General features: G+C 37.8%; 1 non-coding gene across 1 annotated transcript; it reads left to right on the forward strand.

The window, feature by feature from the left end:
- The first annotated feature begins 22,466 nt into the window (after positions 1-22,466).
- Positions 22,467-22,574, forward strand: LOC148548406 (small nucleolar RNA R71). The gene has a single exon (XR_015897555.1). It is a non-coding gene; the product is annotated as a small nucleolar RNA R71 (small nucleolar RNA).
- Positions 22,575-26,404: the final 3,830 nt, after the last annotated feature.

Consider the following 26,404-nt stretch of genomic DNA (forward strand, 5'->3'; position numbering starts at 1 on the left):
TACTCTGCCATGGTTCGGTATGGAATTCGCCACAAAGTGGCCACTCCATATCATCCACAAACCAACGGGCAAGCTGAAGTCTCTAACAGAGAATTAAAGAGAATCCTGGAACGGACAGTAAATACCCGTAGAAAGGATTGGGCAAGGAGCTTGGATGATGCTCTGTGGGCTTACAGAACAGTATTCAAGACCCCTATAGGGACCTCTCCATACCAACTCGTGTATGGTAAGGCATGCCACTTGCCCGTGGAACTGGAACATAAGGCCTACTGGGCAACCAGATTCCTAAACTTAGATGCCAAATTAGCAGGAGAAAAACGATTGCTCCAGCTAAATGAGCTAGAGGAATTCAGATTCACAGCTTTCGAAAATGCCAAGCTTTATAAAGAAAAATCAAAAAAATGGCATGACAGAAAGCTGTCATCTAGAATCTTTGAACCAGGACAGAAGGTCCTGTTGTTTAACTCTAGACTCAGGCTATTCCCTGGGAAACTGAAATCCCGGTGGAGGGGACCATACGTGATTACAAGTGTGTCACCATATGGTTATGTGGAGCTTCAAGATATTGATTCTGATAAGAAGTTCATTGTCAATGGACAGAGAATCAAGCATTATCTTGAAGGCAACACTGAGCAAGAATGCTCAAGGCTGAAGCTAGATTAAAAGCTCAGCAAGGTTCAGCTAAAGACAATAAAGAAGCGCTTGCTGGGAGGCAACCCAGCCATGGGGCAACAATCCTCTGAGCATTTTTGCCCAATTTTTATTTTTATTTGTTTATATAAAGTTCACTGACACTAAGGAACAAAATCATTTGTATAAGTTTACAGGGTTACAGAAGGAATCAGCAAACAAAACAGAGTAAAAGAGCTCAATGGCAAGAGAACGCCAGGAATGGCAGCAACTGGGCGTTGAACGCCCAGGAGAGCAGCATTTGGGCGTTGAACGCCCAAAACAGGCAGTGTTTGGGCGTTCAAACGCCAGGATGGTGGGGAGGAGCTCTCCTTCTACCCATCTCCTTCTTTTTCTTTTGCTTGAGGACAAGCAAAGCTCTAAGTTTGGTGTGCTTATCCGTAATCACTAAGATCATGGCCCCTAAAGGAAAACAACCCACTCCAAGAGGAGCAAGGGCGTGATTTAAAGGAACTAAAGCGCCAGAAATTCTCTCTTGAAGGACCAAGCACCTCACAGACTAGAGGAACATCCACTTCCCAAACCTCAAGGTTGTTGAGTTCAAATCTTCGCCTTAACTCTGTGATAACTGTTCTTATTTTAATTTTACCTTAGGAGTCATATAGTAGTAATTAGTATCTATTTTGATTTTATCTCCAATTAAGCTATAGTTTATTTTTCTCATCATCATTAAACATGAATAAAGTAGTAGATCTTTTGAATAAGAAGCAATAAAATTTCGAGTTTTAATAAAAGAAATTCTAATTGGTTAAATGTGGTGGCAATGCTTTCTGTCTTCTGAATGAATGCTTGAACAGTGCATATATCTTTTGAATTTGTTGTTTAAGACTGTTAAATATGTTGGCTCTTGAAAGAATGATGAACATGAGACATGTTATTGAGAATCTGAAAAATCATCAAAATGATTCTTGAAGCAAGAAAAAGCAGCAAAGAACAAAGCTTGCAGAAAAAAAAAAAAAGAGAAAGAAAAAAAAAGAGAAAGCAAGTAGAAAAAGCCAAAGCTCTTAAAACCAAAAGGCAAGAGCAAAAAGCCAAAGCCCTTAAAACCAAAAGGCAAGGGTAATAAAAAGGATCCCAAGGCTTTGAGCATCAGTGGATAGGAGGGCCAAAAAGGAATAAAATCCTGGCCTAAGCGGCTAATTCAAGCTGTCCCTAACCATGTGCTTGTGGCGTGAAGGTGTCAAGTGAAAACTTGAGACTGAGCGGTTAAAGTCAAGGTCCAAAGCAAAAAGAAGAGTGTGCTTAAGAACTCTGGACACCTCTAATTGGGGACTTTAGCAAAGCTGAGTCACAATCTGAAAAGGTTCACCCAATTATGTGTCTGTGGCATTTATGTATCCGGTGGTAATACTGGAAAACAAAGTGCTTAGGGCCACGGGCAAGACTCATAAAGAAGTTGTGTTCAAGAATCATCACACTGAACTAAGAGAATCAATAACACTATCTGAATTCTGAGTTCCTATAGATGCCAATCACTCTGAGCTTCAATGGATAAAGTGAGATGCCAAAACTGTTCAGAAGCAAAAAGCTACTAGTCCCGCTCATCTCATTAGAATCTGAGCTTCAATCAAAAACTCTGAGATATTATTGCTTCTCAACCTATTAGTCTTCTATTTTATTTGTCTAGTTGCTTGAGGACAAGCAACAGTTTAAGTTTGGTGTTGTGATGAGCGGATATTTTATACGCTTTTTGGGGATAATTTCATATAGTTTAGAGTATGTTTTAGTTAGTTTTTAGTCTATTTCTAGTAGTTTTTAGGAAAAATTCATATTTCTGGACTTTATTATGAGTTGTGTGTTTTTCTGTAATTTCAGGTATTTTTCTGGCTGATATTGAAGGAGCTGAGCAAAAATCTGATTCAGGCTGAAAAAGGACTGCTGATGCTGTTGGATTATGACCTCCCTGCATTCAAAGTGGATTTTCTGGAGCTACAGAACTCGAAATGGCATGCTTCCAATTGCTTTGGAAAGTAGACATCCAGGGCTTTCCAGCAATATATAATAGTCCATACTTTGCACAAGGATAGACGACGTAAACTGGCGTTCAACGCCAGTTCTTTGCCCAATTCTGGCATCCAGCGCCAGAAAAGGATCAAAAACTGGAGTTGAACGCCCAAACTGGCATAAAAACTGGCGTTCAACTCCACAAATGGCCTCTGCACGAAATCTCAGCCCCAGCACACCAAGTGGGCCCCAGAAGTGGATCTCTGCATCATCCATCATAGTCCACTCATATTTTGTAACCCTAGGCTACTAGTTCAGTATTTAAACAACTTTTAGAGACTTATTTTGTATCTCATGACATTTCAGATCTAAACTTTGTATTCTCTGACGGCATGAGTCTCTAAACCCCATTGTTGGGGGTGAGGAGCTCTGCTGTGTCTTGATGAATTAATGCAAGTATTTCTGTTTTCCATTCAAACACGCTTGTTCCTATCTAAGATGTTCATTCGCGCTTAACTGTGATGAAGGTGATGATCTGTGACATTCATCACCTTCCTCAACCCACGAACGTGTGCCTGACAACCACCTCCGTTCTATATCCGATTGAATGAGTGTCTCTTAGATTCTTTAATCAGAATCTCCGTGGTATAAGCTAGAACTGATGGCGGCATTCATGAGAATCCGGAAAGTCTAAGCCTTGTCTGTGGCATTCCGAGTAGGATTCAAGGATTGAATGACTGTGACGAGCTTCAAACTCCTGAAGGCTGGGCGTTAGTGACAGATGCAAAAGGATAGTAAATCCTATTCCAACCGGATCGAGAACCAACCGGTGATTAGCCGTGCTGTGACAGAGCGCGTGAGCGTAGTTTTCACTGGAAGGATGGACGGTAGCCATTGACAACGGTGATCCACCAACCCACAGCTTGCCATAGGAGGACGTGCGTGCGTGAACAAGAAGACAGAGGAAAGCAGAGATTCAGAAGACAAAGCATCTCCAAAACTCCAACATATTCTCCATTACTGCACAACAAGTAACTTTTAATTTATGCTCTACTGGTTACTCACAATTCAATTGATAAACATAATTGACTTCCTGACTAAGATTTACAAGATAACCATAGATTGCTTCAAACCAACAATCTCCGTGGGATTCGACCCTTACTCACGTAAGGTATTACTTGGACGACCCAGTGCACTTGCTGGTCATCTGTGCGAAATTGTAAGAGAGTAATGTCTGCGAAATTGTAAGAGAATAACAATTTTGTGCACCAAGTAACAATTTTGTGCACCAAAAGGATTGAAAGAAAAATTGTAATTGGGTTAACTGTTGGATTGTTATCTAATCACTAACACCAATCCCTTTGAACTAAGTGGGTTGCAACTCGTGAACAGATCTATTCACTAATCAAGGCTTTTATTCATATTATTTGAATTTTCTCAATTTAATTTTCCACCTACTTAACTCAACTTCTTGGAACATCTGATTAATAAAATAGCACACTTTTCTACAACTCGTTGGGAGACGACCTCGGACTTAAACTCCCAGTAATTTTTAATTTAAACTCTCTGTGACATATTTCTAAATTGATAGGTAGATTTTCGGTGAGTTAAGAACTATACTTGCAACGTAACTATTTTGATAATTTTTAATTCACCAACTTCTGAGCCTCATCAATTTTTGGCGCCGTTGCCGGGGAGTTACAATAGAATGCTAAAGTTATTAATTAGAATTTATTTATTTGCATTTTATTTTATTTTGCTACTATGAGCTGCATGTTTCTTACGTCAAATGACGCGTTCACTTCCTGATCCGTGCTTGCTAATATTCAATCCTGAAATTGAAAGGACTATTTCACGAATAAGGCAAGAACAGCGTCAGTTAGTCCACTCTGAGGGCGGATCTGAAAGTGAACTTGAGGAAGAAACCAGCCCCCGTTCTACTGATTCGGTTGTTTCACGTGCGGAAGACATGGCAGCTAGGAGAGTTACCATCCAGGAGGAAGGAGCCCTTGATTTTACAATGCAACCGTTTCAAGCGCATCATCCAGCGGTAGCTACAGATTTGAAATAAAGACTGCACTGCTAAATTTGATGCCCAAGTTTCATGGCCTACCTGCTCAAGAGCCTATCAAGCACTTGAGAGATTTCCAGGCAGCCTGTTCTACTGTCAGGCGTGATAGTACTGATGAAACTTCAATTTTGCTGAAAGCTTTCCCGTTTTCTCTCGAGGGAAAAGCAAAAGAGTGGTACTACACTCAACCTCTAGCAAATGTATCCAAGTGGGATACACTCAGAAAGGAGTTTTTGGAGAAATTCTTTCCATCTGAAGACACTGATAAATTGAGGAAGGATATTTCCACAATTGTTCAGGATGACAATGAGACTCTTTGAATACTGGGAGCACTTCAATAATCTTCTGGAAGTATGCCCCCACCACATGATTGACAAGATAGTGTTACTTAGCTATATCACACAGGGCATGAGGCCCCAAGATAAGGCCACATTGGAAAGTGCTAGCAATGGGTCTATGAAGAAGTACAAGACCACCGATGAGGCTTGGCAATTGATCAGTGATTTAGCTGAATCTACTAGGAACCACAGACAAAAGTAAGGCCGTTCAAAAGCCGTTGCAGACGTATCCTCTAGCAGAGAGACTGCGGCTCTAGCTTAGAGTATATGTGAGATGACCAACTTGCTGAAGCAGATGCAATTGAATCAACCTCCATTAATTATAAATTAATCTTAAAATCATCCCATCAATGATAGAGATTCCAACTAATCAATTCCCAGTCAAGGCTTTTATTCATATTATTTGAATTTTCTCAATTTAATTTTCCACCTACTTAACTCAACTTCTTGGAACATCTGATTAATAAAATAGCACACTTTTCTACAACTCGTTGGGAGACGACCTGGGACATAAACTCCCAGTAATTTTTAATTTAAACTCTCTGTGACATATTTCTAAATTGATAGGTAGATTTTCGGTGAGTTAAGAACTATACTTGCAATGTAACTATTTTGATAATTTTTAATTCACCAACTTCTGAGCCTCATCAAGCACAGTGGAGGCATAACTCTAAGGGACAACCATACCAGTTGGGGAGGCACGACTTGAGGCCGGTTGCAAGGGGATGGTTGGAGTCCATTCAGCGCTCCATCATTCCTATGAGTAATTGGTCCGAGGTTACCATTGACCGAGCAGTGATGATTCATTGCATCATGCTCAGTAATGAGGTGGATGTGCATTGCGTGATTCCTCAAGAGCTGCATAGCATTGTCGGAAAGGCGTCCACCTTTACCAAGCTGGGCTTTCCCCATCTCATTTCCCGCCTATGTGATGCTACTCGAGTATGCATTGATCATGATACCCCTATTGACATCGAGAGGCTGATCACTACGAAGGGTATGGAGTATGCTAGAGAGTATGTCAGAGCCCTGAGAGAGGAGCCGGCTCCCCCACCTCAACCTCAGCAGCCTGAGATGCCTCGGGGATATTATTTCCCTCCGTGGGATTATTGGGATCACTTGACATCATTTATTAGGCATCTGGCCTCGTCCGTTAACCATCTAAGGATGGACCATGAGGGCCACTCTGCTCTTCTTTGACAGCTAGTAGAGGAGCAGCAGAGCCAATAGTGGGAGATGAAGTAGCTGAGACATGATTATGGAGCTCACAGAGGATTCCCAAGAGGAAACAGCCACCATAACGACTGAGGTTGTAAAACCCGCTAAATTAATAAATAATTAGCCAAGAAATTAATTTTTATTTAAGAAAATTAGGAAATTTAATTTTATAGTTTAATGAGGTAGAATTAATTAAAACATTAATTTTGACACTAATTTTAAAGAATTTGGCCTAAGATTGGGCCGAACAGGTCAAACCGAGTGAACCGGACCCGTATTGAGCCCAAGGCCCAACCCAATCCAGCCTACACTTAAGCATTTCAGCATTCCTTTCTCCTCCATTCACCACACACATTCATAAACACAAGGGGGAAGAAGGAGAAGTTCCAAACCATTATTCCAAATTCAAGTTGCCATAACTTTTCTCTCCGAGCTCCAATCACCGCACCGTTTATGGCCACACGTCGAGCTCTACAAAGCCCAGCACTCCATTAGGTAAGGAAGTCACAGTTTCTTTTTCAATTTTCTCCTCCCTAATTTTGAAAATTCAAGGTGTGAGGTATTGAGATCCTTGATTGTTGATGTTATAAGATCTGATTAGCTTAAGCAATTTGTAGATTTTTGTTAGCTTGAGGCATGGTTAAGGTAATAATCCTCAAACCCTAGTGAATTATTTAATTAATTATGATTGAGAATTGATTTTATGTGTATGTATGTGATAATATGTGTTAGGTAGTTTATAAGTGGATTTGGAAAACAATTGAAAAGATTATAACCTTGAATGGGAGCATTGGGTGCTAAATTTTAATGGTGGAGACTTGGACCTTGCCTAATTAAGTTGCCTTTGGGTTATACGAGGAAATTGGCCAAGGTATGATTTTGGTTTCTCGTAGATAATATGTAATATCTCGTGAAAACTTAGGCTAGGTGACTGTAGGATAAGTTGAACGGTATGAGTTGATTGAGTAATGTGGTTAGTAAATGAGTATTTGTATATGTATGTATGACATTGGGATAGTATGGTGAATTTTTAATTGCTAGTATAATGAGTTGATGATGATTGTGAATTGTTGATATAAATGTTGAGTTTGGTGGAAAATTATACATGAGATTTGTGAATAACTAAAAGGGTTTGTATGTAAAATTACAATGTTGATGAGTATAAATAATGATGATTGATGATGTGTTAAGGAAGGATGGTGAATTGATCTGGTGTAGCTTGAATTGATGGAATTAACATGTGTATGTATGAATGTGGAAAATATGATGATGGGTTGATAAAGAAATGTTGGTATTTTTAGGTAATTAAATGATTGACAAATGATGGGTTGATGTTTGCTGAGTTAGGATATGGCATGAGATGCTTTTGAATAGGATTTGGTTCGTTTTGGTTTGGAAAACTTGAGTTTTGAAGTTTTGGTAAAAACAAATTTTTAATGAACTTCGGCGGTCCATAACTTGAGCCTCGGATTTTGGATTTGAATGAAATCTATTTCAAAATAAAGATAATTTCAAGATCTTGGTATAAAATTTGTGGAAATCAAAATTTTGTAGAGGATGTTATGTTATGGACGTTAGAAATTAGGTGCAAAAAACTGAATTTTTCCTAAGTGTAGAAAACCAAAATTTCTGGTGTGTGCGCGTACGCATAGACTAGGAAGTGTGATTTGGGGTGTGCGTATGCACACAAGGATGCGTACGCACAGGTTGGGAATGTCGTTTTGTTGTGTGCATGTACGCACACTACCCTGTTTTGCACAAAAACTCCATTTTTCCCTGTTTGGCCTTCTCGACAAGCCTATAAACTTCCGAAACTATTGTTTTGATGGAAATTCACTATTTTTGAACTATTGAACGTTTCTTAAATTTCCAAAACCTCTGAAAACTCTGATCAAATTTTATTACTAAGGTTTTGAGTCACGAAGTAAGGGTTAGCGGGTGGAAGAAAATATAATTGGCATTAGAGGAGTTGAAGAAGGCGATACTCGATTTGATGAGATGATGAAATTAATGAATGAGACAATTGATGAATGATAGTTAATGTGAAGAAGATTAATTGAACTTGAATGAGATATGAGACAAGAAATCTTAGAATATTGGTTATGAGGATGGGAGTTATTGGGTAAAGGCTTTGAGAATAGATGAGTAATTCCTATGTATGATGCAAATTTTGAGGATAGACGAGTAATTCCTATCCAAGATGTAATTTTGAGGATAAATGAGTAATTCCTATCCGAGGATAGACAAGTAATTCCTATCCTAGTCATGGTCTGTGGATAGACGAGTACTTCCTACCCGAGTTATAGTTTGAGGCACCTACCTGAGTAGACGAGTAATACCTATTCTGGGTTGGGTGAAACACCAGCGTGGGAAGACGAGTAATACTTGTTCCATGTTGTGGTGTTCTGTCCAAGGTTAGCTACCGGACACGTTGGGTTGGCTTTATAACTGACAGATGAGACTCATCAGCCATACGACAGGCATACATCATATGCATATGTTTAATTTGCTTGCTTGTGCATTAATTGGGAGTGTCTTTGTGATTTAGTATGCCTAATTGCTATACTTGCTACCTGCATGACGTGTACTCTAATTGTGTTTGCCATTGTCAGTTTGTCTATCTGTGTATTTCCACTGGAGTTGGAGGATTTGGAGGAAGGCGGATGATGGAAGGTTTTGGATAGAGTTTTAGTTAAGTGTAGGAAACTTAGAGAACCACCCTACTTATGGCTTTCATTTTTAAATCTTTAAGTTTTATAATCTAAGTGTCAGAGTTCTAGGATTGTCTTTGGCTTTTCTGGGACCTTATATATTATGTATGTTGGCACCGTTACCATGCTGAGAACCTCCGGTTCTCATTCCATACGGATATTTGTGTTTTTCAGATGCGGGTTGAGAGGCACCTCGCTAGGCGTCTAGAGTTCCTGTCGCAGTGAAGTTGGGCTATCATACTTTGGGTGTTTTGATATATATGTACTTATGTATAGACTTCTCCCATGTTATATTTTGCTGTTGTACCTCATAGAGGTTTTTGATGGGGAACTAGGTTTCTTTTGAGTACTTTGATATTTTTGGGATTATATGTAGGTATGTATTTATTCTCTGGTCAGTCTTAGCTTTACAGGTTGAGCCCGGGGCTTGAATATTTTATATTTATTGACCCTCTACTCTTATATGTATATATATGTATCTCTTCACTCTTCTTACGCTAGTAAACGTTACTTTTGAGCGTTGCGCTTTTAATTTTTGCGATTTTGATTTAACCATCTTTCAAGGCTCCTCGAATATTACATCATTTCTAGTATATTATGTAGGTATATTTTATTTTTATAGGTGGTAATACCTACCCACCTCTGCTTTATGGCTTAAGCGTAAGGTTCAATGTGGTAGGGTGTTGCAAAGGTGGTCTAGTTCCTTTTATATTATTTCCCTATTTCAGTTCTATATTATTTCTCTCCCGTTTTCTAGTGCTTTATAGTGTCTTTTGCATGATCCCATTTAGATTCAGTAGTTCTAGTTATATTTAGTATTTTTAATTGTCTTTAAATTCTGCTTTTGAAGATGTCTCATGTATGCTCACTAAGCTTGAAGAAGAAAAAGAAAAGAAAAGTGGTGTAATTGCATGCGAAATTTAGTCTATATATTCTAAATTTTCTTGTTTATCTTGATGTGGTGGTATTATCTATGGCACTGAATATATGAAAAGAATAGTGCATAATTGATGTTGCAGTTAAGAGTGTTGATTCTTGAGGTATAGGAATTTAGAGAAGTATTATGGATTCTCTAAATTAAACAAGAAACTAATTCTTGAAGCAAAATAGACAGCAAAAAGAAAAAGAAAATAAAAAGCAAGGTCCAAGGCTCTGAGCATCAATGGCTAGGAAGGTCAAATGTGATTAAAAGCTCAAAGAGTTGTTTTCCTAGCCATATGCTTGTGGTGTGAATGTGTCAAGAAATTCTTGAGACAGAGCACTAAGAGTCGAGACCAAGTGCAAGTAAAAGAGTATGCCAAATGCTCTGAGCACCACTGACTGGAAAAAATGGAAAGAAAAAAAATCAGAATTCAAAGAGTTCCCCAATTAAGTGCTTGTGGATTTTGGTGTCAAGTAACGCTTGAGACAAAACATTTAGAGTCACGGCTAGACTCAAGGTGCAAAGCACCAAAGAAAAGAACAAAAGAAAATGCTGCGTTCAAGGATTAATCAAAGGTTAAAAAGGAAGAGAATTCATAACATTATCCAAGTTCTAGTTCTGAAGGACATTGACATTTCTGAACTTCAAAGGATAGTGAGATACCGAAACTATTCAAGATCACAGTGTCGTTAACCCCACAAAGAGAAGAGACAGGAGCTTAATTGAAAACTCAATTCTTGGGCAGACCCACATCTTAGATTCAGGTTATTTTTGGTTACTTGAGGACAAGCAACAATTCAAGTTTGGTGTTATGATGCGTGAGCATCTTTTCTTTGTTTTCTTACTATTTTAGATATGAATTTATTGAGTTTTATTGAGATTTCAGTGTTTTATATAGTATTGGATGCTACCTTGAGTCACTTTATTGTTTTAATTATTTAAGGTAAAGTTTAGATTAGTTTGACAGAGTTCGTGTATGAGAAAAGAGAAGAATTATGAATTTGTTGAGCTGGCGTTAAACGCTGCATCTGGTGTTTAGTGCCCAGGCACTTTGTAAAGCGTGCAGCCACTATGAAGTCGACACTAAACGTGGACCAAGGGGTTTAGCGTCAAGTGCCTCGTAATGTGTGTGATCAAGCTGTGAAGGCAGTGCTAAATGCTGCTACCTGGAGTTTAACGCCAGGAGACCTGAAACATCAGCAATTGGTTCTGTTTGAGCGGCACTAAATGCTGACCTGGGCGTTTAGCGCCAGGCCTCCCGAAGTGATGGAGAAGCTCACTTTCCAAGCGGCGCTAAACGCCGAGCCTGGCGTTTAACGCCAGTAGTGCGTATTTGGAATGTACAGAAGGGCTTCTTTACTTTATATTTTAGTAATAATTTATTTTATTTTATTTTATTTCGGTTATTATTATTTCAAAACACAATCTTTTAGGTTTAGAATTTATTACTCTATTTTATTTTCAAATCAAAATTAGGTTAGATACAAAAGGGTAAAGATTTAGCACTTTGGGATCTCTTCTCTTTTCTATCTCATTCTACACTTTACACACTTTCGAACCCTAGTTTTTCTCTGAGCCATGAGCAACTAAACCTCCATTGTTAAGGTTAGGAGCTCTGTTTATTCTATGGATTAATACTACTACCACTCTATTTTAATTATTGTATTGATTTAAATTCAAGGATTACTTTCATTCTTCATCTTACTAATTTGAGTGTATTGAAAAATAGCTCTTGTTCTACATGAATTCTTATTGATTCTTCGAAAAATTAATTCACTTGAATAATAGCTTGAAAGTAATTCCTCCTAATTCACTAATTACCCAGACTTAATGGGATACGTGACATATAATCTTCTTATATTTGGGTAATTAGGGTTTTTGTGGCTAATAAACTAGAGTTGGACTTAACCTTTTAATCTACATTAAGTGACCAAGAAATTGGCAGTTGATTAGGTTAGAGGAGACTAAATTGCTAAGGAATTAGGATTTAGTCAATTAGGGTTACCATGAATTGGATCTTGCATGATTAAAAAAGTTGGTAAGAAATATTAATTCGAAAAAATAAATTCCTCTGAAATCTTAACTGTTCTCTCACATAATTTTCACATCAAATTTACTGCTTGCTTTCTAAATTCTTGAATTATTGTTTAATACTTTTGAACCCAAAACACTTTTTTTTCCACTAGTCTGACTAATTGAATCATTCAATTGTTGTTGCTTGGTCCATCAATCCTCGTGGGATCGACCCTCACTCACCTGAGGTATTACTTGGTATGACCTGGTGCACTTGTCGATTCAGTTGTGGCATTCAAAATCCGCACCACCCATCCATTTGTAAGTTATAATTTTTAAAACTTCTTAAATAATTCTGTCATTTAGTATCATTTATACTGAAATATTCTATCATTTTTTTTAAACTTCAGCTGTTTGCACCAATTTGATATTGAGGCCACTGGTGGTTGTGGATTGCTGATGTTCAGAAGGTCTTTCTTGTGCTTGACCCCATCAAAAAAATACATGTGCCTGTAGAAAGAATAGCTTTGAATAAATTTGGTATAAGTTATTTATATAATACATATTTTTGTTATAAGTTATCTCTTATTTCTAGTTTTTCTGCTCTAATTAAACCATATCAACCACTTTTTGTGCCTGGTTGAGCATTGTTTCTATCCCTAATCTTTTTAGAGCTTGATAGTATCCTAAATGAGGGTCAATGTTGGGGCAAAACCTTTGGTGGACAACGAAGAGGGTGTTGAAACACCATATATTTCGATCAGCAGTCAACAAACATCATATCAATCTTCCTATTATTCTTTGCTATAGTAGTGTTATTTAACATGTTTTACTGTGTTTTTCTGTGTCTGTCTTATTAATCATATTTTACTTTCTTATTTCTTTATTCGTTGGGATTGCAGAATATATGTCATGAAATGGCCAGAAACAGTCAATCCCAAAAAGATCAAAAAAAAAGAAAAATACAAATGTAAAAAGTGGAAACAGGTAAGTATCATTAAACATAGTTGATCCTCTACTTCTAAATTAACACATATTAATAAATTTTGGTTCACTTTTTAGTTTAATTGAGGTTCATTTTTTTTCGTTTTGCTTGACTTTGCTGAACTTTTTAGTTAGTTATAGCTCTAATATTTGTCAGCTGTATACATTCAATGTGTTTTTGTCATAGTTCTAAAAAACAAACCGGACCGACCAGTTCAATCGGTTTAACCAGGAACCTGTCGCCAAGCCGGTCCAATTAGGCCTAGAAATTGCCTGGCAAAAAATCAAAAATCAGTCAAACCGGCGGTTAACCGATAGAATCGGCCAATTTTTTGAAGGGTTTCTAGTTTGAAAATAAACCCTCCAAAACTGTACCGTTTTGTCTTAAGGAAAAAAAAAGAAGAAAATCCTAAATCCCTTTCATCACCCGTAACCCAGTCACAGTCACACACACTCCTCTCCTCTCCTATCCTCTCTGAAACTGAACCAAAATTTTGAAATTGAGAGAAGCCACCGTAGCCCACAATCGCATAGCCACCGCATCAACGGTTTTAACCGCTGCAGCCTCACAGCCCCACAGCACCGCGTCGTTGTCATCGTCGAGCTCGCTCTCTCTGTGTTTGCCAGTGTCACCTCCCCTATCGTCGCCGTCGCTCGTCTTCCTTCTCGCCACCAGTAAGCACTGTCAGTTGGATTTTGGTAATACTTGGATGTCGATAATAATAAGTTTGCACTTCTCAGCCATCTCCTCGTCGTCCGTTTGCTGGTTTAGGGTTTAGTAATTGATTTTAATAATACTTGTTATTTGTTAGTAATTGATTTGCTAGATTCTGATTTTGTTAATAATTAGATTTTGCTAAATTTTTTTGTTGAGGTTATTGATTTATGTTTGTTCATGATTTTGTTAATAATTGGATTCTGCTAAATTTGTATGCATTTTGCTATACTTAATTGCTATACTAATTTATTTACTATGATTAATCACTTTCACTTTAACGGAGATTGAAGTTAAGAAAATTTAAGTTAGTTATACATCACACGATGACTTTCTTTAGGAATTTTCTAAATGATAATGTCTTCTATAGCGTCATTAAAGATAAAGACGAAGAACAGAATGTTGATAGAGTACTTATTTCTGTAGGTAATGACTGTGTGGATGCAACGTCCAGTGAGGAGGAATTTGATATGAATATGGTGGCACAATACCAGAGTGATGGTGAGCCAGATTGGACAAATTAAAGTTTGTTATAGTAGAACATTATGGTCACTATGTGCATTTTGGTTGTTTTTAGTTATGAACTTTTATGTTTGAAGTTGTTTGTGAACTTCTAATATTAAATTATAGATAATTTATTGTGTGAAATTGTGAAATATTGAATTTTATTAAGTTAGAAATTATTAAATTTATATATTTGAAATTATATATAGGTTTTTTAATAATTTTATTTAATATTTAATTAAATCGGTTGAACCCTGGTAGAACTCCGGTCGAACTAGTGAACCAGTAAACCAGTGACCTCATCCATTTATTTTACCGGTCCTATTCTTGCAACCTTGGTTTTTGTTGATGATTGGGTCTTTTGACTGCTTGTTCAATGATGGTGGCGGAAATTGGCGAGTTAAGAATGATTATAAAATATGCGTTGCAAGTATAGTTCTCAACCAACCAGAAATCCGCTTATCAATTTAGAAGGGTGTCACAGAAATTAAAATTAAAATACTGGGAGTATGAATCCCAGGTCGTCTCCCAACGAGTTGCAGAAAAGTGTGCTATTTTATTAATCAGATGTTTTCAAAAAGGTTTAAGTTGAATGGCAGAAAATTAAATTAGAGAATTTATATAAATTTAAATAAAAGCCTTGACTGGGAGTTGATTAGCTGGAAGCCCTATTCTTGTTGGAGTACTCTCAAGATTAATTGACAATTGAAGGTTATTATGTTTAGTTTCCCCTTACTAAGTAAGGAAAAGTTAAACAAGTTGGAATGCTGTTTCTATCCACAAGTTCCAATCCGCTCTTGGGAGGATTGGTGTTAGTGACTAGAGAGCAATCCAACAATAAACCCAATTGCAATCTTTCTCTTGAGCATCCCAACTCAAGGGTTCCTTTCAATCAACTCCCCATCAAGTTAGAGAACTACTCGCTTATTGTAAATGTAAAATTCATAACATAAGAAAGGGAATTAAAGAAAGACATGATAAATAATGATCAAAAGATTAATCAAAAATAAAAGTAATTCTTGTATTAATAAATGCTAAAATATTCCAATAGTAAAATTAAGTAAACTAAGGAACATGGAAGAGTAAGAGACAAGTAAAGAGAACGAACTAGAATGTCGAAGTCTTGATGAGGCAATAACTCTTCTCAATATCCCAATGCAAAAACAATGAAAATAACAAATCCTAAAAACTATGAATGTGTAGAGAGAAAACCTAGAGGAGAGGAAAACTAGATCTAAAAACTAAAAACTATGCGGAATGAATGTTGTTCTTGGTTTCTGCATGTTCTCTGGCTCTAGTCTGCTTTTTTGGGCCGAAAACTGGGTCAAAATAAGGCCCGAAATCGCCTCCAGCGATTCTGCAGATTATGCAGATCGGGCATGTCACGCGGACGCGTCATTCAGGCAGACGCGTCATTCGGCGTTTCGCTTTGCCACGCGGGCGCGTCATCCACGCCTCCGCGTCACTTGTGCAGTTTCCAATTCGCACGGCCGCGTCATCCATGCGGCCGCGTCATTGCAATTTCCTCTCTTCCGCGCGGTCGCGTCATCCATACGGCCGCGTCGCTTCTCGCTGGTCATCTCCTCAATTTCTTGTGTTCCTTCCATTTTTTGCAAGCTTCCTTTCCAATCTCTAACTCATTCATGCCCTATAAAGCCTAAAACACTTAACACACAGATCACGGCATCGAATGGAATAAAGGAGAAATAAAATACATAATTAAAAGTCTCTAGGAAGCAAGTTTTCAATCATGTAATAAATTTAGGAAGGAAATATAAATGCATGCTTATTTAATGAATAAGTGGGTAAAGATCATGATAAAACCACACAATTAAATGCAATATAAACCATAAAATAGTGGTTTATCAACCTCCCCACACTTAAACATTAGTATGTCCTCATGCTTAGTTGAAGGAGATAAAATGAATGAGTGGGAACATGCAAAACCCATGCAATGCAATGCAGCCTATATATGCGAATGCAACTATATGATTCTTGTCCACTTGATCTAAAGTAAATAATCTCTTCAAAACAATTACAAATCAAATTCCACTAATCCAATTCTTATAAAGCAAGAGCAGATAAAAATGCAAGAAGATAGCTCATGAAAGCAGGGAATATAGAAATTCAAGCATGGAACCCTCACTGATGATGTATGTACACTCTAGTCTCTCTAGTGTATAGAGGCATCACTCTATCCTTCTCTAATCATGCTCTCTAATTTTTGTTCTTCTCCTAACCAATCAACAACATTTAATATACCAATGCAAACATCATGAGGTCTTTTCAAGGTTGTAATGGGGCCAAGGTGAGGGTAAGGATATATATATATATATGGCTAAGTAAGCTTATAAATTGAATCTTTAATTAACCCAAGCTTTAACATAACCTATATATATTCTATATAACTTTAGAATTCATACCTAGCTACCCAGAAATCTCTTTCACATCCATACTCATGTATCAACCTTTTATTTTGATTTTATCATACATGCATTGATCTTTGAATGCTTGACTTAGCATTGGGATAATTTTGTCCCCTTATTTATTTGTTGAATATTTTTGGATTTTTTTTTATGAACATAGAAACATAAAAATAACATAGCTTATCAATGCACATAGAGTTTTAATTCTTATAGTTTCACATGAGCAGGTATCCAAATTCTCATTATATTATCATGACTCATTCCCTTATTATCCTTTGTTCCCACAATTTTCCATACTTGGATAACACACACAATTCTATCTTAAGCTAACCAAAGATTCAATTTGGGGTATATACTTGTTTTTCCGCTTAAGGCTAGTAATGTGGTAAAATATAGAACAAATGGGATTCAAAGGCTCAAAGTGGCTGGTGCACGAAATTGTGATCTCTGGTAATGGCTCCAAAAACTTGGTGCTCTAATCTCAATTCATAAATTGTCACAACTTTGATACAACTAACCAGCAAGTGCACTGGATCGTCCAAGTAATACCTTACGTGAGTAAGGGTCGAATCCCACGGAGATCGTTGGTATGAAGCAAGCTATGGTCACCTTGTAAATCTCAGTTAGGCAGATATAAAACAGTGATATAGTTTTCGAATAATGAATAATAAAATAGGGATAGAGATACTTATGTAAATCATTGGTAGGAATTTCAGATAAGCGAAGGGAGGTGCTTTTCGTTCCTCTGAACCTCTGCCTTCCTGCTATCTTCATCCAATCAGTCTTACTCCTTTCCATGGCTGGCTTTATGCAAGGGCATCACCGTTGTCAGTGGCTACATCCCCTCCTCTCAGTGAATAATATGCTCACGCACCCTGTCACAGCACGGCTATTCATCTGTCGGTTCCCGATCATGCTGGAATAGGATTCACCCTCCTTTTGCGTCTGTCACTAACGCCCAGCATTCGCGAGTTTGAAGCCCGTCACAGTCATTCAATCATTGAATCCTACTCGGAATACCACAGACAAGGTTTAGACTTTTCGGATTCTCTTGAATGCCGCCATCATTCTAGCTTACACCACGAAGATTCCGGTTAAGAGATCTAAGAGATATTCATTCTAGCTTATTTCATGTAGAACGGAAGTGTTTGTCAGGCACGTGTTCATAGGGGAGATGGTGATAAGCGTCACACATAATCATCACCTTCATCACGTTCTTGGGTGTGAATGGATATCTTAGAAGCGAAATAAGATGAATTGAATAGAAAACAGTACTACTTGCATTAATCTTTGAGGAACAGCAGAGCTCCACACCTTAATCTATGGAGTGTAGAAACTCTACCGTTAAAAATACATAAGTGAAGGTCCAGGCATGGCCGAGATGGCCAGCCCCCTAAAACGTGATCAAAGGATCATAAGGTAATCCAAAGATGCCTAATACAATAGTAAGAGGTCCTATTTATAATAAACTAGCTACTAGGGTTTACATAAGTAAGTATTTGATGTATAAATCCACTTCCGGGGCCCACTTGGTGTGTGTTTGGGCTGAGCTTAAGTGTTGCACGTGCAGAGGCCATTTGTGGAGTTGAACGCCAGTTTTTGTGCCAGTTTGGGCGTTCAACTCTGGTTTTGGATCCTTTTCTGGCGCTGGACGCCAGATTTGGGTAGAAAGCTGGCGTTGAACGCCAGTTTACGTCATCAATTCTTGGCCAAAGTATGGACTATTATATATTGCTGGAAAGCCCTGGATGTCTACTTTCCAACGCAATTGGAAGCGCGCCATTTTGAGTTCTGTAGCTCCAGGAATTCCACTTTGAGTGCAGGGAGGTCAGAATCCAACAGCATCAGCAGCCCTTTTTCAACCTCTGAATCTGATTTCTGCTCAAGTCCCTCAATTTCAGCCAGAAAATACCTGAAATCACAGAAAAACACACAAACTCATAGTAAAGTCCAGAAATGTGAATTTAACACAAAATCTATTAAAAACATCCCTAAAAGTAACTAGATCCTACTAAAAACAATGTCAAAAAGCGTATAAATTATCCGCTCATCACAACACCAAACTTAAATTGTTGCTTGTCCCCAAGCAACTGAAAATCAAAATAGGATAAAAAGAATAGAATATACTATAAATTCCAAACTATCAATGAAACAGAGCTTCAATCATATGAGCGGGACTTATAGCTTTTTGCCTCTTGAATAGTTTTGGCATCTCACTTTATCCATTGAGGTTCAGAATGATTGGCATCAATAGGAACTTTAGATTTCGAATAGTGTTATTGACTCTCTTAGTTCAGTATGATGATTCTTGAACACAGCTTCTTTATGAGTCTTGGCCGTGGCCCTAAGCATTTTGTTTTCCAGTATTACCACCGGATACATAAATGCCACAGACGCATAATTGGGTGAACCTTTTCAGATTGTGACTCAGCTTTGCTAAAGTCCCCAATTAGAGGTGTCCAGGGTTCTTAAGCACACTCTTTTTTTTTTCTTTGGACCTTGACTTTAACCGCTCAGTCTCAAGTTTTCACTTGACACCTACACGCCATAAGCACATGGTTAGGGACAGCTTGGTTTAGCCGCTTAGACCAGGATTTTATTCCTTTAGGCCCTCCTATCCACTGATGCTCAAAGCCTTGGGATCCTTTTTAATTGCCCTTGCCTTTTGGTTTTAAGGGTTATTGGCTTTTTGCTCTTGCCTCTTGGTTTTAAGAGCTTTGGATTTTTCTGCTTGCTTTTTCTTTTTCTTTCTATTTTTTTCGCCTATTTTTTTTTTCTGCAAGCTTTGTTCTTTACTGCTTTTTCTTGCTTCAAGAATCATTTTTATGATTTTTCAGATTATCAAATAACATGTCTCCTAGTCATCATTCTTTCAAGAGCCAACATATTTAACATTCTTAAACAACAACTTCAAAAGACATATGCACTGTTCAAGCATACATTCAGAAAACAAGAAGCATTGTCACCACATCAATATAATTAAACTAAGTTCAAGGATAAATTCGAAACTCATGTACTTCTTGTTCTTTTGAATTAAAACATTTTTCATTTAAGAGAGGTGATGGATTCATAGGACATTTATAACTTTAAGACAAAGTTACTAACTACTAATGATCATGTAATGAAGACACAAACATAGATAAGCACATAACATAGAAAACGAAAAGCAGAAGAATTAAGAACAAGGAATGAATCCACCTTAGTGATGGTGGCATTTCCTTCTTGAGGAATCAATGATGTCCTTGAGCTCTTCTATGTCTCTTCCTTGCCTTTGTTGCTCCTCCTTCAGTGCTTTTAGATCTTCTCTGATTTCATGAAGGATGATGGAGTGCTCTTGATGTTCCACCCTTAGTTGCTTCCAATAATTGTGTGGAAGAAAATGTATCCCTTGAGGTATCTCAGGGATCTCTTGATTTGCAGTCAAATGTTCTACCACTGAGCTATAGACCCTTGATGGAAGCTTTTGTCTTCCCTTTCCTCTTTCTAGAGGTTTCTCTGGCCTTAGGTGCCATCAATGGTTATGGAAAAAACAAAAAAGCTATGCTTTTACCACACCAAACTTAGAATGTTGCTCGCCCTCGAGCAAAAGAAGAAAGAATAGAAGAATAAGAAGATATGGAGGAGATGGATGGGAGTGTGTATTCGGCCATATGGGTGGGATTGGGTGAGAGAGAGAGATGTTGAATTTTTGAAGGTAGTGGGTGTATGGATGTGAGTGGTAAATGGAAAAAAAAAGAAGGGGTGATCATGAATGGAAAGAGAGATGATGAGGTAGGTGGGGATCCTGTGGGGTCCACAGATCCTGAGATGATCCTGTGGGGTCCACAAATCCTGAGGTGTCAAGGCATTTACATCCCTGCACCAATTTAGGCATGTAAAATGCCCTTGCACACAACTCTGGGCGTTCAACACCCCTTTGCTACCATTTCTGGCGTTGAACGCCAGAACCATGCTTGTTCTGGGCGTTCAGCGCCAGGATGCTCCCATTCTGGGCGTTCAGCGCCAGAACTATGCTCTGTTCTGGCGTTTGAACGCCAGACAGATGCTCCTCCAGGGTGTGATTTTTCTTCTGCTGTGTTTTGATTCCGTTTTCAATTTTTATATTTATTTTGTGACTCCTCATGATCATGAACCTATAAAGACACATAACTAAGAAAAATATAGTTAGATAAATAAACATTGGGTTGCCTCCCAACAAGCGCTTCTTTAATGTCAATAGCTTGACAGTGGGCTCTCATGGAGCCTCACAGATGTGCAGAGCTTTGTTGAGACTCTCCAACACCAAACTTAGAGTTTGGATATGGGAGTTCAACACCAAACTTAGACTTTGGTTGTGGCCTCCCAACACCAAACTTAGAGTTTGACTGTGGGGGCTCTGGTTGACTCTGCTTGGAGAGAAGCTTTTTCTGCTTCCTCTCCATGGTTGCAGAGGGAGATCCTTGAGTTTTAAACACAAGGGAGTTCTCATTCCATTGAAGGAATATTTCACCTCTGTCAACATCAATCACAGCTCTTGCTGTGGCCAGGAAAGGTCTTCCTAGGATGATGGATTCATCCTCTTCCTTTCCAGTATCCAGGACTATGAAATCAGCAGGGATGTAAAGACCTTTAACCTTTACTAACACGTCCTCTACTTGTCCATAAGCCTGTTTTCTTGAGCTGTCTGCCATCTCTAATGAGATTTTAGCAGCTTGCACCCCATAGATTCCCAGTTTCTCTATTACAGAGAGGGGCATGAGGTTTATTCCTGAACCAAGGTCACACAGAGCCTTAAAGATCATGGTGCCTATGGTACAGGGTATTATGAACTTTCCAGGATCCTGTCTCTTCTGAGGCAATGTCAGTTGATCCAGATCACTTATTTCATTGATGAACAAGGGAGGTTCAACTTCCCAAGTATCAATGCCAAATAATTTGGCATTTAGCTTCATGATTGCACCAAGAAACTTGGCAGTTTGCTCTTCAGTAACATCCTCATTCTCTTCAGAAGAGGAATACTCATCAGAGCTCTTGAAGGGCATAAGGAGGTTCAATGGTATCTCTATGGTCTCTAGATGGGCCCCAGAGTCCTTTGGTTCCTCAGAGGGAAGCTCCTTATTGACCACTGGACGTCTCAGGAGGTCTTCCTCCTTGGGATTCACGTCCTCTTCTCTCCTCACAGGTTCGGCCATGGCGCTTATGTCAATGGCCTTGCACTCTCCTTTTGGATTCTCTTCTGTATTGCTTGGGAGAGTACTAGGAGGGATTTCAGTGATCCTTTTACTCAGCTGGCTCACTTGTGCTTCCAGATTTCTAATGGAAGACCTTGTTTCATTCATGAAACTTACAGTGGCCTTAGATAGATCAGAGACTAGATTTGCTAAATTAGAAGCATTTTGTTCAGAGTTCTCTGTCTGTTGCTGAGTTGATGATGGAAAAGGCTTGCTATTGTTAAACCTGTTTCTTCCACCATTGTTAAAGCCTTGTTGAGGCTTTTGATCCTTCCATGAGAAATTTGGATGATTTCTCCATGATGAGTTATAGGTGTTTCCATAAGGTTCACCTAAGTAGTTCACCTCTGCTATTGCAGGGTTCTCAGGATCATAAGCTTCTTCTTCAGGAGAAGCCTCTTGAGTACTGTTGGATGCAGCTTGCATTCCATTCAGACTCTGAGAAATCATATTGACTTGCTGAGTCAATATTTTATTCTGAGCCAATATGGCATTCAGAGTATCAACTTCAAGAACTCCCTTCTTCATAGGCGTCCCATTACTCACAGGATTCCTTTCAGAAGTGTACATGAACTGGTTATTAGCAACCATGTCAATGAGTTCTTGAGCTTCTGCAGGCGTTTTCTTTAGGTGAATGGATTCACCTGCAGAAGTGTCCAGTGACATCTTTGATAGCTCAGATAAACCATCATAGAATATATCCAGGATGGTCCATTCTGAAAGCATGTCAGAAGGACACTTTTTGATCAACTGTTTGTATCTTTCCCAAGCTTCATAGAGGGATTCACCTTCTTTCTGTCTGAAGGTTTGAACATCAGCTCTAAGCTTGCTCAGCTTTTGAGGAGGAAAGTACTTGGCTAAGAAAGCCGTGACCAGCTTATCCCAAGAGTTCAGGCTGTCTTTGGGTTGAGAATCCAACCATAATCTAGCTCTGTCTCTTACAGCAAAAGGGAAAAGCATGAGCCTGTAGACTTCAGGATCTACTCCATTAGTCTTAACAGTATCACATATCTGCAAGAATTCAGTTAAGAACTGAAAGGGATCTTCAGATGGAAGTCCATGAAACTTGCAGTTCTGCTGCATCAGAGAAACTAATTGAGGTTTCAGCTCAAAGTTGTTTGCTCCAATGGCAGGAATGGAGATGCTTCTTCCATGTAAATTGGAATTAGGTGCAGTGAAGTCACCAAGCATCTTCCTTATATTATTATTATTTTCGGCTGCCATCTCCTTTTCCTGTTCGAAAATTTCTGAAAGGTTATCTCTGGATTGTTGTATTTTAGCTTCTCTTAATTTTTTCTTCAGAGTCCTTTCAGGTTCTGGATCTGCTTTAACAAGAATGTTCTTGTCCTTGCTCCTGCTCATATGACAAAGAAGATGGCACAGAAAAAATAGTAATAATAATATGGATCCTTTATACCACAGTATAGGGATCCTTGTGTTAGTAGAAGAAAAGAAGGGAAGAAAATCTGAACTCAGAGAGAGAGGGGGTTCGGATTTTTGGAGAGTTGAAGGAAAGATGTTAGTATATCAATAAACAAATAGAAGAAGATGAGAGGGGGAAGTGAATTTTCGAAAACAATTTTTGAAAAAGAGTTAGTGATTTTTGAAAATAGTTTTTGAAAAAGGTTAGTATTTTTTTCGAAAATTTTTTTTTAAATAAAAAATAAAAATAATTAGTTAATAAAAAAGAAATTTTTGAAAAAGAGGGAAGATATTTTCGAAAATTAGAGAGAGAGAGTTAGTTAGGTAGTTTTGAAAAATTTAAGAAACAAACAAAAAGTTAGTTAGTTAGTTGAAACAAATTTGAAAAGATAAGAAGTTGGAAAGTTAGAGAAGATATTTTGAAATCAAATTTTGAAAAAGATAAGATAAGAAGATATTTTTTTGAAAAGATATGATAGAAATTAGTTTTTGAAAAAGATTTGATTTTTAAAATCACAATTAATGACTTGATTCATAAGAAATCACAAGATATGATTCTAGAACTTAAAGTTTGAATTTTTCTTAACAAGCAAGTAACAAACTTCAAATTTTTGAATCAAAACTTTAATTGATTATGTTATTTTCGAAAATTATGATATAAAATAAGAAAAAGGTTTTTGAAAATTATTTTTCTGGAATTTTCGAAAATAATCATGAATTTTGAAAAAGATTTTGAATTTTGAAAAAGATTTTGAAAAAGATAAGATTTTCAAATTGAAAATTTGATTTGACTCATAAGAAACAACTTGATTTTAAAAATTTTTGAAAAAGTCAATCCAAATTTTCGAATTTGATGAGAGAGAAAAAAAAAGGAAAGATATTTTTTGATTTTTTAAAATTTTTATGAAAAACATGAAAATTATGCAATGCATGAAATTTTTAGATCAAAACATGTGATGCATGCAAGAATGCTATGAATGTCAAGATGAACATCAAGAACATAATTTTGAAAAATTTTAATGCAAAGAAAACATGCAAGACACCAAACTTAGAATTCTTTAATGCTTAGACACTAAGAATTCAAGAATGCATATGAAAAACAATAAAAGACACAAAACAAAAAATCATCAAGATCAAACAAGAAGACTTACCAAGAACAACTTGAAGATCATGAAGAACACTATTAATGCATGATATTTTCGAAAAAATGCAAGATGCATATGCAATTGACACCAAACTTATAACATGACTCAAGACTCAAACAAGAAACACAAAAATATTTTTGATTTTTATGATTTTCTAATTTTTTTGTATTTTTATTTATTATTTTTTTTTCGAAAATTATTGTGAAAAATAAAAATAAGGATTTCAAAATTTTTTATATGAAGCTCCAATCAAAGGGTCAGGCATGGCTTAATAGCCAGCCAAGCTTTAGCATATAATTACATGGACTGGAGTGATTAGTTGAATGCCAATCCCAAAGTAGTTTGGGTATGGCTTTACAGCCAGATAGGCTTCAACATGCTTCATGAAACACTAGAATTCATTCTTCAAAATTCTGAAGAAAAATAATATTTTTGAAAACATTTTTTTTTTCGAAAACAAGTGAGAAAATTTTGAAATATTTTTGAAAAATTTTTGAAAAGAAAACAAAAAGAAAATTACCTAATCTGAGCAACAAGATGAACCGTCAGTTGTCCAAACTCGAACAATCCCCGGCAACGGCGCCAAAAACTTGGTGTTGTTGCCGGATCCAAACTTGGCACTGATGTTACCGGACCAAAAGCTTGCCGAAAACTCAAACAATCCCCGGCAACGGCGCCAAAAACTTGGTGCACGAAATTGTGATCTCTGGTAATGGCTCCAAAAACTTGGTGCTCTAATCTCAATTCATAAATTGTCACAACTTTGATACAACTAACCAGCAAGTGCACTGGGTCGTCCAAGTAATACCTTACGTGAGTAAGGGTCGAATCCCACGGATATTGTTGGTATGAAGCAAGCTATGGTCACCTTGTAAATCTCAGTTAGGCAGATATAAAACAGTGATATAGTTTTCGAATAATGAATAATAAAATAGGGATAGAGATACTTATGTAAATCATTGGTAGGAATTTCAGATAAGCGAATGGAGGTGCTTTTCGTTCCTCTGAACCTCTGCCTTCCTGCTATCTTCATCCAATCAGTCTTACTCCTTTCCATGGCTGGCTTTATGCAAGGGCATCACCGTTGTCAGTGTCTACATCCCCTCCTCTCAGTGAATAATATGCTCACGCACCCTGTCACGGCACGGCTATTCATCTGTCGGTTCCCGATCATGCTGGAATAGGATTCACCCTCCTTTTGCGTCTGTCACTAACGCCCAGCATTCGCGAGTTTGAAGCCCGTCACAGTCATTCAATCATTGAATCCTACTCGGAATACCACAGACAAGGTTTAGACTTTCCGGATTCTCTTGAATGCCGCCATCATTCTAGCTTACACCACGAAGATTCCGGTTAAGAGATCTAAGAGATATTCATTCTAGCTAATTTCATGTAGAACGGAAGTGTTTGTCAGGCACGTGTTCATAGGGGAGATGGTGATGAGCGTCACACATAATCATCACCTTCATCACGTTCTTGGGTGCGAATGGATATCTTAGAAGCGAAATAAGATGAATTGAATAGAAAACAGTAGTACTTGCATTAATCTTTGAGGAACAGCAGAGCTCCACACCTTAATCTATGGAGTGTAGAAACTCTACCGTTAAAAATACATAAGTGAAGGTCCAGGCATGGCCGAGATGGCCAGCCCCCTAAAACGTGATCAAAGGATCATAAGGTAATCCAAAGATGCCTAATACAATAGTAAGAGGTCCTATTTATAGTAAACTAGCTACTAGGGTTTACATAAGTAAGTATTTGATGTATAAATCCACTTCCGGGGCCCACTTGGTGTGTGTTTGGGCTGAGCTTAAGTGTTGCATGTGCAGAGGCCATTTGTGGAGTTGAACGCCAGTTTTTGTGCCAGTTTGGGCGTTCAACTCTGGTTTTGGATCCTTTTCTGGCGCTGGACGCCAGATTTGGGTAGAAAGCTGGCGTTAAACGCCAGTTTACGTCGTCAATTCTTGGCCAAAGTATGGACTATTATATATTGCTGGAAAGCCCTGGATGTCTACTTTCTAACGCAATTAGAAGCGCGCCATTTCGAGTTCTGTAGCTCCAGAAATTCCACTTTGAGTGCAGGGAGGTCAG

The sequence above is a fragment of the Arachis ipaensis genome, chromosome B8, assembly GCF_059453495.1.
Source record: "Arachis ipaensis isolate K30076 ecotype BB chromosome B8, ASM5945349v1, whole genome shotgun sequence".
Taxonomy (NCBI): domain Eukaryota; kingdom Viridiplantae; phylum Streptophyta; class Magnoliopsida; order Fabales; family Fabaceae; genus Arachis; species Arachis ipaensis.